Below are 17804 nucleotides of genomic sequence, written 5' to 3'. Positions count from 1 at the left end.
AAAAATGATTATAAAAAGATTAAAAGCCCGTGGTATTTTTTTCTTCCGTTGCAACGCACGGACCCTTTTGCTAGTAAAAAAACTTATGAAAAAAGAACAAAAAGTCTAGACCTATGTACTTATAGCTAGTATATAAAGCAGAGATTGTGTATGATCAGATGGCCGAGTTGGTCTAAGGCGCCAGATTAAGGCTCTGGTCCGAAAGGGCGTGGGTTCAAATCCCACTCTGGTCACAATTTTTTCACCACCAGGGCTGGTCCATCGGATTTGGTAAATGTTGTTCCCATAAACTTCCTATAAAAGAATCTGCTACAACAAAATTTTATAAAATGTTCTTAAATTCTAAAATATTCAGGAACGTAAAAAGTTCAATAATTATAAAAAATATATTCATAAATATTAAAACATGTTCATCGGTTTTTAAAATTCTTCAAGAAGATGTGACCTGGTTGTTTTTCCCCCTTAAACTGCCTAAATGAATCTCAGCTACTGAAGACGTTTCAAAAAAGGATTTAAATTTTAAAACATATTGATGAATATAATTGTTTTTAAGAATTATAAAAATATCCGTCGCTTTAAAAAATTCAAAAATGTTCATAAAATGCTTCAGGAACAGCGGACTTGGTTATTATTTTCCTTAAACTGCTGAAAAGAATCTGCTACAGGAGATTTGTTTTATTTTTAGGAAAATCTAAAAGCAATCACGAATATAAAAAGTCCAAGGATTATTTAAAATGTTCATAAATTTAAAAAATGCGTAAAATTTAAAAACTATTCATGTTTTTTGTGTATATACTAAACTTTTGCAAATATTCAAAGATCTGAAAAATGTTCATAAATTTAAAAATTACAGAAAATTTCATAAACATTCATGAATTTGAAACTTATGTGAATTTTCAAAATGTTGTTCCCATAAACTTCCTAAAAGAATCTGCTACAACAGAAAATTATAAAATGTTCTTAAATTCTAAAATTATTCAGGAATGTAAAAAGTTAAATAATTATAAAAAATAATCATAAATATTAAAACATATTCATCGGGTTTTAAAACTCTTCAAGAATGGACCAGGTTATTATTTTTCCTTAAACTGCCTAAATGAATCTCAACTACCGAAGACGTTTTAAGAAAGGGTCTTGAATTGAAAACATATTCATGGATATATTATTTTTTTCAAGAACTATAAAAATGTCCATAACTTTACAAAATTCAAAAATGTTCATAATATGCTTTAAGAAGACCGGATTTGGTTATTATTTTCCCTAAACTGCCTAAAAGAATCTGCTACAAGAGTTTTTTTTTTCTTTTACGCAAAATCTTAAAACAATCATGAATATAAAAAATTCAAGGATCTACTAATTTTTTTTATAAATTTTGAAAATGCTTAAAATTTAAAAATAATCATGCTTTTTGAGTATTCTAAAGTTTTGCAAATATAGAGAGATCTAAAAATTGTTCATAAATTAAATAATTACATGAAATTTATTGAGCATTCATTGAAACTTATGTGAAATTGAAATACACAAAGTCCTAGAATAAAATTTGTAATAAAACAACAAGAAATGGAAATAAACAGACCCAAGTTGATAAGCCCATTACCCTGCACAGTGTGGGAGGGTGCGCTATTGCTAACTACCCGTGACTTTCGTGCGGACAAGGATTTTATCATACGTCGTACTCCCTGTGTCCCAAAATAAGTGTCTTAGCCTTAGTGTAATTTTGTACTAGAGTTAGTATAAAGTTAAAAGAGTTATTTTGGGACGATGGGAGTACATAGTAGTCCGCGGCGTCAACCGTTTTCCTCTCTTCTCCTAGCGACTCGAACCCTAGCCGCTGCCACGAGAGGACAATCTTCCAGCATTGTCCTCCCACGGATCTCCTCCGTCGGCAACCTCGGTCACCGGTGGTAAGGAGGTACGCCGAATCCACGTGTGTGGATCGTTTTTAGTTCTTGTAGTCTAGGTTTTTAGGTTATTCATCGTCTTGGTTTCGACAAGTGCGATGACGGCGCTGAATAAAGATTATTCGGATCCTTCCCTCACGAGGTCATCGGTCCTTTGGTTGGTGATTGATTTGGACACTAGTGGTCATCGGTCCTATGGTTGGTGATTGATTTGGACACTGGTGATCATCGGTCCTATGGTTGGTGATTGATTTGGACACTAGTTTGTTCAAGCAAGGATGGCATGGTGGCGGCGGCATCCTCGTGGTGGACCTGTGTCCTCGGGCTCCGCCGTTGACAACATTTGCTCCACCATCGACGTGGAGCTTGGGAGGTAGTCAAGGAGCGGATGCAGATTGTGGTCTGCATCGACCACATCGGAAAGACGGAACGTGTGCTGGGTTTATGGTTCGTGGATGACACGTGTTGGAGCGGCTCGTGGGTAACCCCGCTCGCCAGGTTAAACTAAACGACAAGGCCCATGGCCGAGTGTGCAAGCCAGCGGGAGGCGGCTCATTGAGAGGCCTGAAGGGCGGCTCACACAGAAGGCCCAAGAAGAGAAGATTCCCTCCAAGGAAAGCAAGACCCGGATTAGGATTCAAGAGAAGCTAGTCTAAGTCCTAGTAGGACTCCATGTAAGCCTACCCCTTCAACTTATATAAGGAGGGGTAGGGCATCCTAAGAGGGAGAAGTTAGCCATGACAAGACAAGTCATTAGAGATACACAAATTAGAAACCCTCGAGACTAGAGGTTGCGATTCCGCACCTTTGTAATCGAGATCTTCATAAATGAAACACAAGCAGGACGTAGGCTTTTACCTCCATCGAAGGGGCCGAACCTGGATAAACCCGCATCTCTCGATTCCGACCAACCCCTCTCAAGCCGCCACATAGTTGCGATGGCCTCACACCTAAGTTCTTTCTTGAGGACATCTGACGTGACAAAACCTCAACAACACATATGGTCTCTGAAAGGACATGGATGTCGCCTAGAGGGGGGGGGGTGAATATGCGCTTTAAAATAGTTACGGTTTAAGCTTGAACAAATGCGGAATAAAACTAACATTTAATTTGTTAAGCACAAAACCTAAAACAACTAGGCTCACCTATGTGCACCAACAACTTATGCTAAGCAAGATAAACAACTAAGTGATAGCAAGATGTAACAAGAGCAATATGGGTGTCACAAAGTACAATGCATAAGTAAAAGGCCCGGGTAAGAGATAACTGAGGAACGCGGAGACGATGATGTATCCCGAAGTTCACACCCTTGCGGACGCTTTTCTCCGTTTGGAGCGGTGTGGAGGCACAATGGTCCCCAAGATGCCACTAAGGCCACCGTAATCTCCTCATGCCCTCGCACAGTGCAAGATTTCGTGATTCCACTAAGGGACCCTTGAGGGCGGTCACCGAACCCGTACAAACAAGGTTGAGGCAATCTCCACAACTTAATTGGAGGCTCCCAACAACACCACAAAGCTTCACCATAATGGATTGTGGCTCCGAGATGACCTCAAATGCTCGGGGCAATCTCCACAACCTAATTGGAAACCACGGCGCTTGGCCGGACCTTTATACCACAATGGCTGACCTCTGAGGCACCACCAAGCTTCTAGGACGCCAAAGTATCCACGAATAACAATTTCTAGGGTACCAAGTACCCAAGAGTAATAAGCTTCTCAACTTTTCACTTCCACGTATCACCGTGGAGAACTCAAACCGATGCAACTAATGCAATGTCAAGAACACACGAAGTGGTCAAGTCCCTCACACTCAAATCCTCCACAACAACAAAAGCTATGAAGGAATATGATAGGAAGAACAAGGAGCTCACAAAGAACTCCAAGATCAAGATCCAAGGGGTTCCCCTCATATAGAGAAGAAAGTGATTGGTGGAGATGTGGATCTAGATCTCCTCTCTCTTTTTCCTCAAGAACTAGCAAGAATCATTGGAAGGATTGAGAGTTAGCAAACTCTAAGAAGGTCAACAATGGGGGGCAAACACGAGCTCAACGGATGGGGAACCATTGGGGAAGAAGACCCCCTTAAATAGGCCCCCACAAATCTGCCCATCATGTGCAGAATTACACACGGGCGGTACAACCGGTTGCCAGGGCGTTACAACCGGGCTGCATATTTTAGCGATACAACCGCCCAGCTACCGCCCAACAACCAGACCACAACAGAAAGTTAGCCAGCGGTTCCACTCACCACGACTGCTAGGCACGGCTAAGTCTCAAGCGGTACAACCGCGAGGAACACCGGTTGTACCGGCTATACTTAATATAGCGGTACAACCGGGCCACCAACGCCCAACTACCGCAGCAAACAGAATCGTGGTCGGTTGTAAACCAATGCTGGGCCGGTTCAACCGCCCAGGGTGTAGGTGGTACAACCGCCCGGGGCAGCGGTACAACCGCTGGAAGAAAACAGGAAATACCACATCTGCCACAAATTCTGCAGATGAGCTTCGAATTGAGCAAACTCAAGCTTGTTGGATTCAGGGCGACAAGAGCTATCCAAGAGCGAATGAAGAACCTATAAAAACTCCAACATTGAAAACATCATATAGAGATGTGATACCTCTATGAATGAAGAACCGACAAAAACTCCAACATTGAAAACATCATAGAAGATGCACATGAACTCCGTTTTCGATGAACTCGAGCTTGTCATAAAGATGACCATAATCTCTAAAACTTACAAAGAGAACCACCAAACAAGAACCAAGAAAGATGATGCAAACATGCAAATGGTTTGAGCTCTCAACGAACGATACGATCAAGCTACTCACTTGAGAGCTCCCCTTGCCACTACAACAATCTATCCTAAAATAGAAACCCTATCAAGGACAAACCTATACCTTGCGCATCGTCCACTTGAGCTAGATGATGACTATGTTGTCCTCCTCAAGATGGACCAACTTTCTTGATTGCGCTGGCTCGATGAAGACTTGTAAACTGCTCCCCGATAATCCACTATGGGTGAGCCATTTTTCAGCACATGTTCACAAGTCCATTGCCACCACATTGGACGGCAAGCTTCAAGCATGATATCTCCGTGATGCTCCACTTGAACTTGCACACTACAAAATTGATGACGATCACCACTTGACAGCCCATGGAAACACACCTAACCCCACATAGAACTCTCACGAAGACCATGGGTTAGTACACAGAGCGTAATGGACAATGCTTACCATACCATGGGATCACTTGATCCCTCTTGGTACATCTTGTACGCTTTTGTGTATTGATTCACTTGATTCACTCTTTGACTTAGTCTTGATAAACCTTGTGTCTTTATGACCAATCTTTGGCTAAAACCTTGAATGCCACCTTGGTCATCATATAAACTCCTTGAAACCAACAGATGGACTTCAAGAAGTGCCTATGGACAAATCCTACAAATGTAACTTAAGGAAACCATTAGTCCATAGGAATTTTCATCAATTACCAAAACCACACATGGAGAAATATGCTCTAACAGTCTCCTCCTTCGACATTTACTCGTGGTGGGGTGCCATATCTGGAGTTCGATGGCGTGTGCGGGTTGTTGCCCCGGTCTGATTCATTCAACGGCAAGGGCTTCACTTTTGGTGAGCCACCTTGGAGGTCCGCAAAGCTTCTTATCAGAGATGGAGCCGCGTCGAGCTCGGGTGAGGAGTTGATTCGTCATCCTTTTTTCGGTGCCTGCTCTAGTGGTGCCGGAGGCAGGTGACGGACATTGGTGCAAACTCAAAGATGTTCTTCTATCTTTTTAGTTTTATCACGTCAGTCTTTATATGACTTGTAATTTGATCATTATGATATGGATGAGACACATATTACCATGCACAAAAAGAGGAGTGCATAGTAGTCAAAATAATTTTCCTCCAAAAAAAGAAAATTAAGGTTGGACCTAGTTATTTTATCCCTAAACTGTGAAACATAATCATTTCTTGTAGAAGATTAAAAATATCTTGATTTGGTTTGGAATACTCATGAATTATTAAAAAGAATGTTCATAAATATTGAATATGCTCCAAAATTTGAAAATTACTCGTGGTTTCTTAGAATATTCCAAACTTTTGAACAATATTAAGAGTTTTTCAATTCTTTTATGAATATAAAAATTTCACAAAATTTATAAGTATTCCTGGATTTATTCAACATTCATGAATTAATAAAATTATGTGACTTTACAAATTAGAAAGAAGACATCACATAAACCAAAAATACAAATACCAGAATAAAACCGATAACACGAAACACAAGATAGAGAATAGTTGAAGAAGGAAACCTTGTGAGGAGACACTAAACAACTCAAGTGGATCGGCCCATTAGGCGCCGAAGGTGGGAGAGTGCGCGTTTGGTAGCTACCCCCAACTTAGGGCAAGTCCGGCATTTCCCCTAAAATTTCTCCCCTATATCTTAAAATAGGGGACTCCCTTAAAAATTGCTCAACTCCAGCAGTTCCCCTAAACATCTCCCTTATTCTATATTTTAAGAATATTTCATAACTACCAAAGGCTAGTTTTCAAACACCTAGTATTTAGCTCTATAAATACATGACCATCCCTCATACCTCTCACAATTCTCATTCTGCCTCCTCTTCTTCTATTTTGTCATCTCTTTGCCGTCTCACCACATAGAAATGAATCATCGTCGAAGCTTGGCTCAACAATTTTGCGAAGATTCCACCTTCGAAGATGAGGAGCTCATGTGGCTGCAATCGTAGCAGAGGAAGAACAAGCCCGGTTGGATGCTCTACGACATGGAGGTTCACAACCGGGACATCAATCTCTTCAACGCGATTTTGCGGAACGCTTTCAGAACCTCCAAAAGGACTATTTTGCACAAAATTATACCTTCACCACAAGGATGTTTCGCAATAGGTATGAAACTGGTGCATCTCTTTCTTTTTCACCATAGTAGTCACTCTTCATGTATCATTTCAGTTTTTCTTCACAGGTATAGAATGCATGGTCCTCTTTTCCAGCGCATAGCAACTGCTATAAAGGCACATGATAGCTATTTTTCCCTGAGAAGAAATTGTGCCGGTGCTCCTGGTTTACATCCTTATCAAAAGCTAACCTCAGTATTTCTAATCCTAGCATATGGGATAGCTGATGATCTTACCGATGAGTATTGTCGGTTGGCAAAGTCCACCGCTTTAGAAAATCTTAGAAGATTTGTGCATGCTGTGATCGAGGTATTTGGTAGTCAGTAACTGAGATCTCCAAATGCTGAAGATATTGCTAGATTACTTGCAATTGGAGAGCAAAGGGGGTTTCCGGGTAGGTTCTTCAAGCAATCTCAAGGTATGCATCCACCAAAGTTAAGTCTTCGGCATTGCTGAAATTCTTTTGCTTCTTCGACGCGCTAGATTTCGAAGCGCTTGCTTTATTCTTCTTTGCTTTCGAAGACCTTGCTGTCATAGGAGGGGTAGGTTCTTCAAGCCCTTCGAGATCAGTTTGTGTTTCTTCATTCTTTTTTAGATCAATTTTTTCTTCTTCAGTCCAGTGCAAATCATTCAAGCCGACATCACTTTACAAAAGATCAAAATAACTGCGACTCTCCGTTAGAAAAATCTGAAAGCAAAACAAACAAACCATGCATCATATAGTGTTCAACAACTAGTAGAAAATCCATCCGAGGAGGAAAATCCATCGTCGCTCCTGTGGTTTCGAGTGTTGGAAATATGCCCTAGAGGCAATAATAAATTGGTTATTATTATATTTCCTTGTTCATGATAATCATTTATTATTCATGCTAGAATTGTATTGATTGGAAACTCAAATACATGTGTGGATACATAGACAACAAAGTGTCGCTAGTGAGCCTCTAGTTGACTAGTTCGTTGATCAAAGATGGTCAAGGTTTCCTCGCCATAGGCAAGTGTTGTCACTTGATAACAGGATCACATCATTAGGAGAATGATGTGATGGACAAGACCCAAACTATAAACGTAGAATATGATCGTGTCAGTTTATTGCTACTATTTTTCTGCATGTCAATGTATGTGTTCCTATGACCATGAGATCATGCAACTCCCGGACACCGGAGGAATACCTTGTGTGTATCAAACGTCGCAACGTTACTGGGTGACTATAAAGGTGTTGTACAGGTATCTCCAAAGGTGTCTGTTGGGTTGGCATGGATCAAGACTGGGATTTGTCACTCCGTGTGACGGAGAGGTATCTCGGGGCCCACTCGATAATACGACATCCCAACAAGCCTTGCAAGCAATGTAACTAAGGAGTTAGTTACAAGATCTTGTATTACGGAACGAGTAAAGAGACTTGACGATAACGGGATTGAACTAGGTATGGAGATACCGGCGATCGAACTCGGGCAAGTAACATACCGAAGGACAAAGGGAACAACATACGGGATTAACTGAATCCTTGACATAGAGGTTCAACCGATAGAGATCTTCATAGAATATGTAGGAGCCAATATGGACATCCAGGTCCCGCTATTGGTTATTGACCGGGGAGTGCCTCAGGTCATGTCTAAATAGTTCTCGAACCCGCAGGGTCTGCACACTTAAGGTTCGGTGACGTTTCAGTATAGTTGAGTTATAGCTGTTGGTAACCGAAAGTTGTTCGGAGTACCGGATGAGATCCCAGACGTCACAGGAGCTCCGGAATGGTCCGGAGGTAAAGATTGATATATAGAAAGTCCTATTTTGGTCATCGGAAAAGTTTTGGGCTCATCGGTAGTGTATCGGGAGTGCCGGGAGGGTACCGTGGACCATCGGGAGGGGTGTCATGCCACGAGGGGACTTATGGGTTATGGGAGGATACAAACCAGCCCCTAGTGGGCTGACATAAGCTCCCACTAAGGCCCATGAGGTTTGAGAGGCAAAAATCCAAAGGTGGAAAAGGTGGAAAGGGTTTCCAAGTGGAAAGGAGGAATCCTACTCCTAGTAGGATTGAAGTAGGACTCCTCCACCTCCAATTTCGGCCAAACCTTGAGGGTTTGAGGCTGCCTCCTCCCCTCCCTCCCTCCTATATATACTAGAGGTATTGAGCGTTTTTGAGACACACAATTTCAGCCACGTGCTACCCTCTCCTCTAGTTTGTAGTTCTTCCTCTAGATCGGATTTCTGCGATGCTTAGGCGAAGCCCTACATGAATAGATCACCACCATCACCGGCGTGCCACCACACGCCATGATGGAGAACTCATCTACCTCTCCGCCCCTCTTGCCGGATCAAGAAGACATGGATCGTCATTGAGCTGTACGTGTGCTGAACGCGGAGGTGCCGTCCGTTCGGCACTAGATCGGGATGGATCGTGATGGGGTCGCGGGACGGATCGTGATGAGATCGCGAGACGGGCTGCGATTTGGATCGTGAAGATGTTCCACTACATCAACCGCGTTATATATGCTTCCGCTTAGCGATCTACAATGGTATGTAGATTCACTCTCCCCTCTCGTAGATGATCATCACCATGGATAGGTATTGCGTGTGCTAAGGATTTTTTTTGTTTCCCATCCGACGTTCCCCAACAGTGGTATCACAACTAGGTTCATGCATAGATGATATCTCGAGTAGAACACAAAAGAGTTTGTGGGCGTTGATTTTCGATTTGCTGCCCTCCTTAGTCTTTTCTTGATTCAGCGGTATTGTTGGATTGAAGCGGCCCGAACCAACCTTACTCGTACGCTTACGAGAGACCGGTTTCATCGACTAACATGAAACTTGTTGCATAAAGATGACTGGCGGGTGTCTGTTTCTTCAACTTTAGTTGAATCGGATTTGACCGAGGCGGTCCTTGCAGAAGGTTAAATAACAAATTGCATATCACCGTTGTGACTTTGCGTAAGTAAGATGCTATCATACTAGATACCCATAGCAGCCACGTAAAACATGCAACAGCAAATTAGAGGACGCCTAACTTGTTTTTGCAGGGTATGCATGTGATGTGATATGGCCAAAGACATGATATGATATATTGGATGTATGAGATGATCATGTTGTAATAGTTAAATATCGACTTGCACGTCGATGCTACGACAACTGGCAGGAGCCATAGGGTTGTCTTTAAACTAACGTTTGTGCTTGCAGATGTGTTTACTATATTGCTAGGTAGTAGCTTTAGTAGTAATAGCATAGATAGCACGAGAGCCTCGATGGCGGAACAATGATGGAGATCATGGTGTGGCGCCAGTGATGATGGAGATCATGCCGGTGCTTTGGTGATGGAGATTAAGAAGCACAAGTTCATGGCCATATCATGTCACTTATGATTTGCATGTGATGTTAATCCTTTTATGCACCTTATTTTGCTTAGAACGACGGTAGAATTATAAGATGATCCGTCACTAAAATTGCAAGATAAAATTGTGTTCTCCCCGACTGTGCACTGTTGCAACAGTTCATCGTTTCGAGACACCATGTGATGATCGGGTGTCATAGACTCAACGTTCAGATACAACGGTTGCAAAACAGTTGCACACGCGGAACACTCGGGTTAAACTTGACGAGCCTAGCATGTACATACATGGCCTCAGAACACAAGGGACCGAAAGGTCGAGCATGAATCATATAATTGATGTGATCAAGATGGAGATGTTCACCACTGAAACTATACTCAACTCACGTGATGATCTGACTTGAGTTAGTGGATTTGGATCATGCGCCACTCGAATGACTAGAGGGATGTCTATTTTGAGTGGGAGATATTAGTAATATGATTCGCTAAACTCAATTATCATGAACATAGTCAAAAGGTCTTTGCAAATTATGTCATAGCTTGCGTTGTAGCTCTACTGTTTTTGATATGTTCCTAGAGAAATTTAGTTGAAAGATGATAGTAGCAATTATGCGGACTCGGTCCGTAAACTGAGGATTGTCCTCATTGCTGCGCAGAAGGCTTATGTTCTTAATGCACCACTCGGTGTGCTGAACCTCGAGCGTCGTCTATGGATGTTGCGAACATCTGACATACATGTTTTTTGATGACTACATGATAGTTCAGTGCGTAATGCTTAAACGACTTAGAATTGAGGCACCGGAGATGTTTTGAACGTCATGGAACATGCGAGATGTTCCATGAGATGAAATTGGGATTTCATGCTCGTGCTCTTGTTGAGAGGTATGAGACCTCCGACAAGATTCTTTGCCTACAAAGTAAGGGAGATAAGCTCAACCGTTGAGCATGTGCTCAGATTGTCTGAGTGCTACAATCGCTTGAATTGAGTGTTAGTTAATCTTCCAGGTGAGATAGTGATGGTTCTCCAAAGTCACTGCCATCAAGCTACTAGAGCTTTGTGATGAACTATAACATATCAAGGATAGATATGATGATCCTTGAGCTATTCGCGATATTTGACACCGCGAAAGTAGAAATCAAGTAGGAGCATCAATTGTTGATGGTTAGTAAAACCACTAGTTTTAAGAAGGGCAAGGGCAAGAAGGGGTAATTCATGAAACGACAAACCAGTTGCTACTCTAGTGAAGAAACCCAAGGTCAAACCCAAACCCGAGACTAAGTGCTTCCGTTATGAGGGGCACGATCAGTGAGGCGGAACTACCCTAGATACTTGGTAGATGAGAAGGCTGGCAAAGTCGACAAATGTATATTGGATATACATGATATTGATGTGTACTTTACTAGTACTCATAGTAGCACCACACTATTAGATACCGGTTCAGTTGCTAAGTGTTAGTAACTCGAAATAAAAGCTACATAATAAGAGGAGACTAGCTGAAGGCGAGGTGACGATATGTGTTGGAAGTGTTTTCAAGGTTGATGTGATCAAACATCGCACACTCCCTCTACCATCGAGATTAGTGTCGAACCTAAATAAGTCTTATTTGGTGTTTGCATTGAGCATGAACATGATTAGATCATGTTTGTTGCAATACGATTATTCATTCAAAGAGAATAATGGTTATTCTATTTGCTTGAATGAAAACCTTCAATGGTTTACTGAATCTCGATTGTAGTGTTACACATGTTCATAATATTAATGCCAAAAGATACAAAATTGTAATGATAGTACCACTTACTTGTGGCACTGCCACTTGAGTCATATTGGTATAAAACGCATGAAGAAGCTCCATACTGATGAATCTTTCGGCTCACTCGTTTTTGAAACGTTTGAGACATGCGAGCCATGTCTATTGGTGTAAACACATGAAGAAACTCCATGCAGATGGATCGTTTGGACTCACTTGATTTTGAATCACTTGAGGCATGAAAATCATACCACATGGGAAAGATGACTGAAGGCCTCGTTTTTCCAGTGAGATGGAACAAGAAAGTAACTTGTTGGAAGTAATACATTTTGATGTCTGTAGTCCAACGAGTGCTGAGGCACGCAGTGGATGTCGTTATGTTCTTACTTCACTAACGATTTGAGTAGATACATGAGTATTTGCTTGATGGATCACAAGTCTGAAATATTGAAAAGTTCAAGTTATTTCAGAGTGAAGATCGTCGTGACAAGAGGATAAAATGACTACGATATATGATCACAGAGATGAATATCTGAGTTGCGAGTTTGGTACACAGTTAAGATAATGTGGAAATTGTTTTGCAACTCATGCCACTTGGAGCACCATAGTGTGATGGTGTGTCCGAACGTCATAGCCGCGCCCTATTGGATATAGCCGATACTATGATGTCTCTTATCAAAATACCACTATCGTTTTGGGTTAGGCATTAGAGACAACCGAATTCACTTTAATTAGGGCACCACGTAATTCCATTGAGATGACACCGTATGAACCATGGTTTGGAGAAACTTAAGCTGTCGTTTCTTAAAAGTTTGGGGCTGCGATACTTATGTGAAAAAGTTTCAGCATGATAAGCTCGGACCCAAAGTAGATAAATGCATCTTCATAGGACACCCGAAACAGTTGGGTATACCTCCTATCTCAGATCCGGAAGCAAAGTGTTTGTTTCTAGAAACATGTCCTTTCTCAAGGAAAAGTTTCTCTCGAAATAATTGAGTGGGAGGATGGTGGAAACTTGATGAGGTTATTGAAATGTCACTTCAACCAGTGTGCAGCAAGGCGCAGGAAGTTGTTCCTGTGGCACCTACACCAATTGAAGTGGAAGCTAATGATAGTGATCATGAAACTTCGGATGAGGTTACTAAAAACATCGTAGGTCAACAAGGTCATGTACTGCTACACAGAGTGGTACATTAACCCTGTCTTGGAGGTCATGTTGTTGGATAACAATGAACCTACGAGCTATGGAGAAGCGATGGTGGGCCGGGATTCCGGCAAATGGGTGGATGCCATGAAATCTGAGAGAGGATCTATGTATGAAAACAAAGTGTAGACTTTGGAATAACTACTTGATGGCCATAAGACTATTAAGTACAGATGGATCTTTAAAAGGAAGACAAACGATGATGGTGAAAAGTCACCATTAAGAAAAGCTCGATGATGACCCACAAGTATAGGGATCTATCGTAGTCCTTTCAATAAGTAAGAGTGTCGAACCCAACGAGGAGCAGAAGGATCTGACAAGTGGTTTTCAGCAAGGTATTCTCTGCAAGCACTGAAATTATCGGTAACAAATAGTTTTGTGATAAGATGATTCGTAGCAAGTAGCAAGTAACAAGTAGCAAGTAGCAAAGGTGCAGCAAAGTGGCCCAATCCCTTTTGTAGCAAGGGACAAGCCTGGACAAACTCTTATAGGAGGTAAAGCGCTCCCGAGGACACGTGGGAATTTCTGTCAAGCTACTTTTCATCATGTTCATATGATTCACATTCACTACTTTGATAGTTTGATATGTGGGTGGACCGGCGCTTGGGTACTGCCCTTACTTGGACAAGCATCCCACTTATGATTAACCCCTCTCGCAAGCATCCTCAACTAAGAAAGAAGAATTAAGACAAAGTCTAACCATAGCATTAAACTAGCGGATCCAAATCAGCCCCTTACGAAGCAACACATAAACTAGGGTTTAAGCTTCTGTCACTCTAGCAACCCATCATCTACTTACTACTTCCCAATGCCTTCCTCTAGGCCCAAATAATGGTGAAGTGTTATGTAGTCGACGTTCACATAACACCACTAGAGGAAAAACAACATACAACACATCAAATTATCGAACGAATACCAAATTCACATGACTACTTATAGCAAGACTTATCCCATGTCCTCAGGAACAAAAGTAACTACTCACAAAGAATAATCATAATCATGACCAGAGAGGTGATAAGTAGCATCAAGGACCTGAACATAAACTCTTCCACCAAGTAATCTAACTAGCATCAACTACAAAGAGTAATTAACACTACCAGCAACCTTACAAGTACCAATCGGAGTCGCGAGACGGAGATTGGTTACAAGAGATGAACTAGGGTTTGGAGATGAGATCGTGCTGATGAAGATGTTGATGGTGACGAGTCCTCTCCGATGAGAGGAGTGTTGGTGATGACGATGGCGACGATTCCCCCCTCTGAGAGGGAAGTTTCCCCGACCGGATCGTCCTGTCGGAGCTCTAGATTGGTTCTGCTCAAGTTCCTCCTCGTGGCGGCGGCGAATCCTTCGAAAAGCCTCCTCCTCATTTTTTCTAGAATGAAACCCTTATTGTAGCAAAAGAGGGGGGCCAGAGGGCCAGCTGGGAGCCCACAAGCCCCCTAGGCGCGACCAGGGGGGAGGCCGCGCCTAGCAGGCTTGTGGCCTCCTACTGGCGCCCCTCTGGTACTTCTTCGGCCCAGTATTTTTTATAAAATCCAAAATAAATCCTCGTTGATTTTCACGGCTTTTGGAGTTGCCCAGAATAGGTATCTCAAACTTGCTCCTTTTTCAGGCCAGAATTCCAGCTGCCGGCATTCTCCCTCTTCATGTAAACCTTGTAAAATAAGAGAGAAAAGGCATAAGTATTGTACCGTGAAGTGTAATAACAGCCCAAAAAGCGATAAATATCAACATGAAAGCATGATGCAAAATGGACGTATCAATCGACTTGTCACAAAGATGTTTCCGACAAGTTCAAAGAGTTGACTATGATGAGACTTTCTCACTCGTAGCGATGCGAAAAGTTTGTTGGAATTATGTTAGCAGTTTCTACATTATTTATGAAATATTGCACATAGGATGTCAAAACATTGTTTCCTCGACGGTTTCATTGAGGAAAGGTTGTACATGATACAACCAGAAGGTTTTGTCGATCCTAAGGATGCTAACAAGTATGCAAGCTCCAACAATCCTTATGTGAACTGGAGCAAGCATCTCGGAGTTGGAATAGACACTTTGATAAGATGATCAAAGTTTTTGGCTATACAAGGTTTGTGAGAAACTTGTATTTCCAAAGAAGTGAGTGGGAGCACTATAGACTTTCTGATGAGTATATGTGGTTGACATATTGTTGATCTGAAGTAATGTAGAATTTTTGGAAAGCATAAAGGGTTTTTTGAAAGGAGTTTTTCAAAGGAAAACCTGGATAGAGCTACTTGAACATTGAGCATGAAGATCTATAGAGATAGATCAAAATGCAAAATAGAACTTTCGATGAAATGCATGCCTTTACAAGTTTTCGAAGGAGTTCAAAATAGATCAGCAAAGAAGGAGTTCTTGGCTGTGTTGTAAGGTGTGAATTTGAGTAAGACTCAAAGCCCGACCACGGCAAAAGAAAGAGAAAGGACGAAGGTCGTCCCCTATGCCTTAGTCGTACGCTCTAAAGTATGCCATGTTGTGTACCGCACCTGATGTGTACCTTGCTATGAGTCTGACAAGGCGTACAAAGAGTGATCCAGGATTGAATCACTGAACAACGGTCAAAGTTATCCTTAGTAACTAGTGGACTAAGGAATTTTTCTTGATTATGGAGGTGATTAAAGACTTCATCATAAAGGGTTACGTCGATGCAAGCTTTGAGACTAATCCGAATAACTCTCAGTAGTAAACCGGATTTGTATAGTGGAGAGTCATTTGGAATAGTTCCAAATAGCACGTACTAGCAGCATCTATAGGATAACATAGAGATTTGTAAAGCACACACGGATCTGAAAGGTTCATATGCGTTGACTAAAAACCTCTCTCACAAGCAATACATGATCGAACCCCAGAAGTGTATGTGTGTTAGATTCATTACAACCACACAGTGATGTGAACTAGATTATTGACTCTAGTGCAAGTGGAAGACTGTTAGAAATATGCCCTAGAGGCAATAATAAATTAGTTATTATTATATTTCCTTGTTCATGATAATCATTTATTACCCATGCTAGAATTGTATTGATTGGAAACTCAAATACATGTGTGGATACATAAACAACACATTGTCCCTAGTGAGCCTCTAGTTAACTGGTTCGTTGATCAAAGATGGTCAAGGTTTCCTGGCCATAGGCAAGTGTTGTCACTTGATAACGGGATCACATCATTAGGAGAATGATGTGATGGACAAGACCCAAACTATAAATGTAGCATGTGATTGTGTCCGTTTATTGCTACTGTTTTTCAGCATGTCAATGTATCTGTTCCTACGACCATGAGATCATGCAACTCCCAGACACCGGAGGAATACCTTGTGTGTATCAAACGTCGCACCGTTACTGGGTGACTATAAAGGTGCTCTACAGGTATCTCCAAAGGTGTCTGTTGGGTTGGCATGGATCAAGACTGGGATTTTTCACTCTCTGTGACGGAGAGGTATCTCGAGGCCCACTCGGTAATACAACATCCCAACAAGCCTTGCAAGCAATGTGACTAAGGAGTTAGTTACGGGATCTTGTATTAGGAACGAGTAAAGAGACTTGCCGGTAACGGGATTGAACTAGGTATGGAGATACCGACGATCGAATCTCGAGCAAGTAACATATCGAAGGACAAAGGGAACAACATACGAGATTAACTGAATCCTTGACATAGAGGTTAAACCGATAGAGATCTTCGTAGAATATGTAGGAGCCAATATGGACATCTAGGTCCCGCTATTGGTTATTGACCGGGGAGTGTCTCAGGTCATGTCTACATAGTTCTCGAACCCGCAGGGTCTGCACACTTAAGGTTCAGTGACGTTTCGGTATAGTTGAGTTATAGGTGTTGTTGGTAACCGAAAGTTGGTCGGAGTCCCGGATGAGATCCCACACGTCACGAGGAGCTCTCTAATGGTCTGGAGGTAAAGATTGATATATAGGAAGTCCTGTTTTGGTCATCGGAAAAGTTTCGAGCTCATTGGTAGTGTATCGGGAGTGTCGGGAGGGTACCGTGGACCATCGGGATGGATGTCACGCCCCGAGGGGCCTTATGGGCTGTGGGAGGATACAAACGAGCCCCTAGTGGGCTGACATAAGCTCCCACTAAGGCCCATGAGGTTTGAGAGGCAAAAACCCAAAGGTGGAAAAGGTGGAAAGGGTTTCCAAGTGGAAAGGAGGAATCCTACTCTTAGTAGGATTGGAGTAGGACTCCTCCACCTCCAATTTCGGCCAAACCTTGAGGGTTTGAGGCTGCCTTCTCCCCTCCCTCCCTCCTATATATACTAGAGGTATTGAGGGTTTTTGATACACACAATTTCAGCCACGTGCTACCCTCTCCTCTAGTTTGTAGTTCTTCCTCTAGATCGAATTTCTGTGGTGCTTAGGCGAAGCCCTGCAGGAATACATCACCACCATCACCGGCGCGCCACCGTGCTGCCGTGATGGAGAACTCATCTACCTCTCCGCCCCTCTTGCTGGATCAAGAAGACGGGGATCGTCATTGAGCTGTACGTGTGATGAACGCGGAGGTGTCGTCCGTTCAGCACTAGATCGGGATGGATCGTGAAGAGATCGCGGGACGGGCTGCGATTTGGATCGCGAAGATGTTCCACTATATCAACCGCGTTATATACGCTTTCGCTTAGCGATCTACAAGGGTATGTAGATTCACTCTCCCCTCTCGTGGATGATCATCACCATGGATAG

The 17804-nt window shown here is 42.3% G+C and overlaps 1 non-coding gene across 1 annotated transcript; it reads left to right on the top strand.

Moving 5' to 3' along the window:
* Window positions 1-152: 152 nt before the first annotated feature.
* Window positions 153-233, top strand: TRNAL-AAG. The gene has a single exon. It is a non-coding gene; the product is annotated as a tRNA-Leu (tRNA).
* Window positions 234-17804: the final 17571 nt, after the last annotated feature.

The sequence above is a fragment of the Hordeum vulgare genome, chromosome 4H (genome assembly GCF_904849725.1).
Source record: "Hordeum vulgare subsp. vulgare chromosome 4H, MorexV3_pseudomolecules_assembly, whole genome shotgun sequence".
NCBI classification, from domain to species: Eukaryota; Viridiplantae; Streptophyta; class Magnoliopsida; order Poales; family Poaceae; genus Hordeum; species Hordeum vulgare.
Note: the sequence above shows the minus strand (reverse complement) of the source record. Positions and strands in the feature narration are given on the sequence as shown.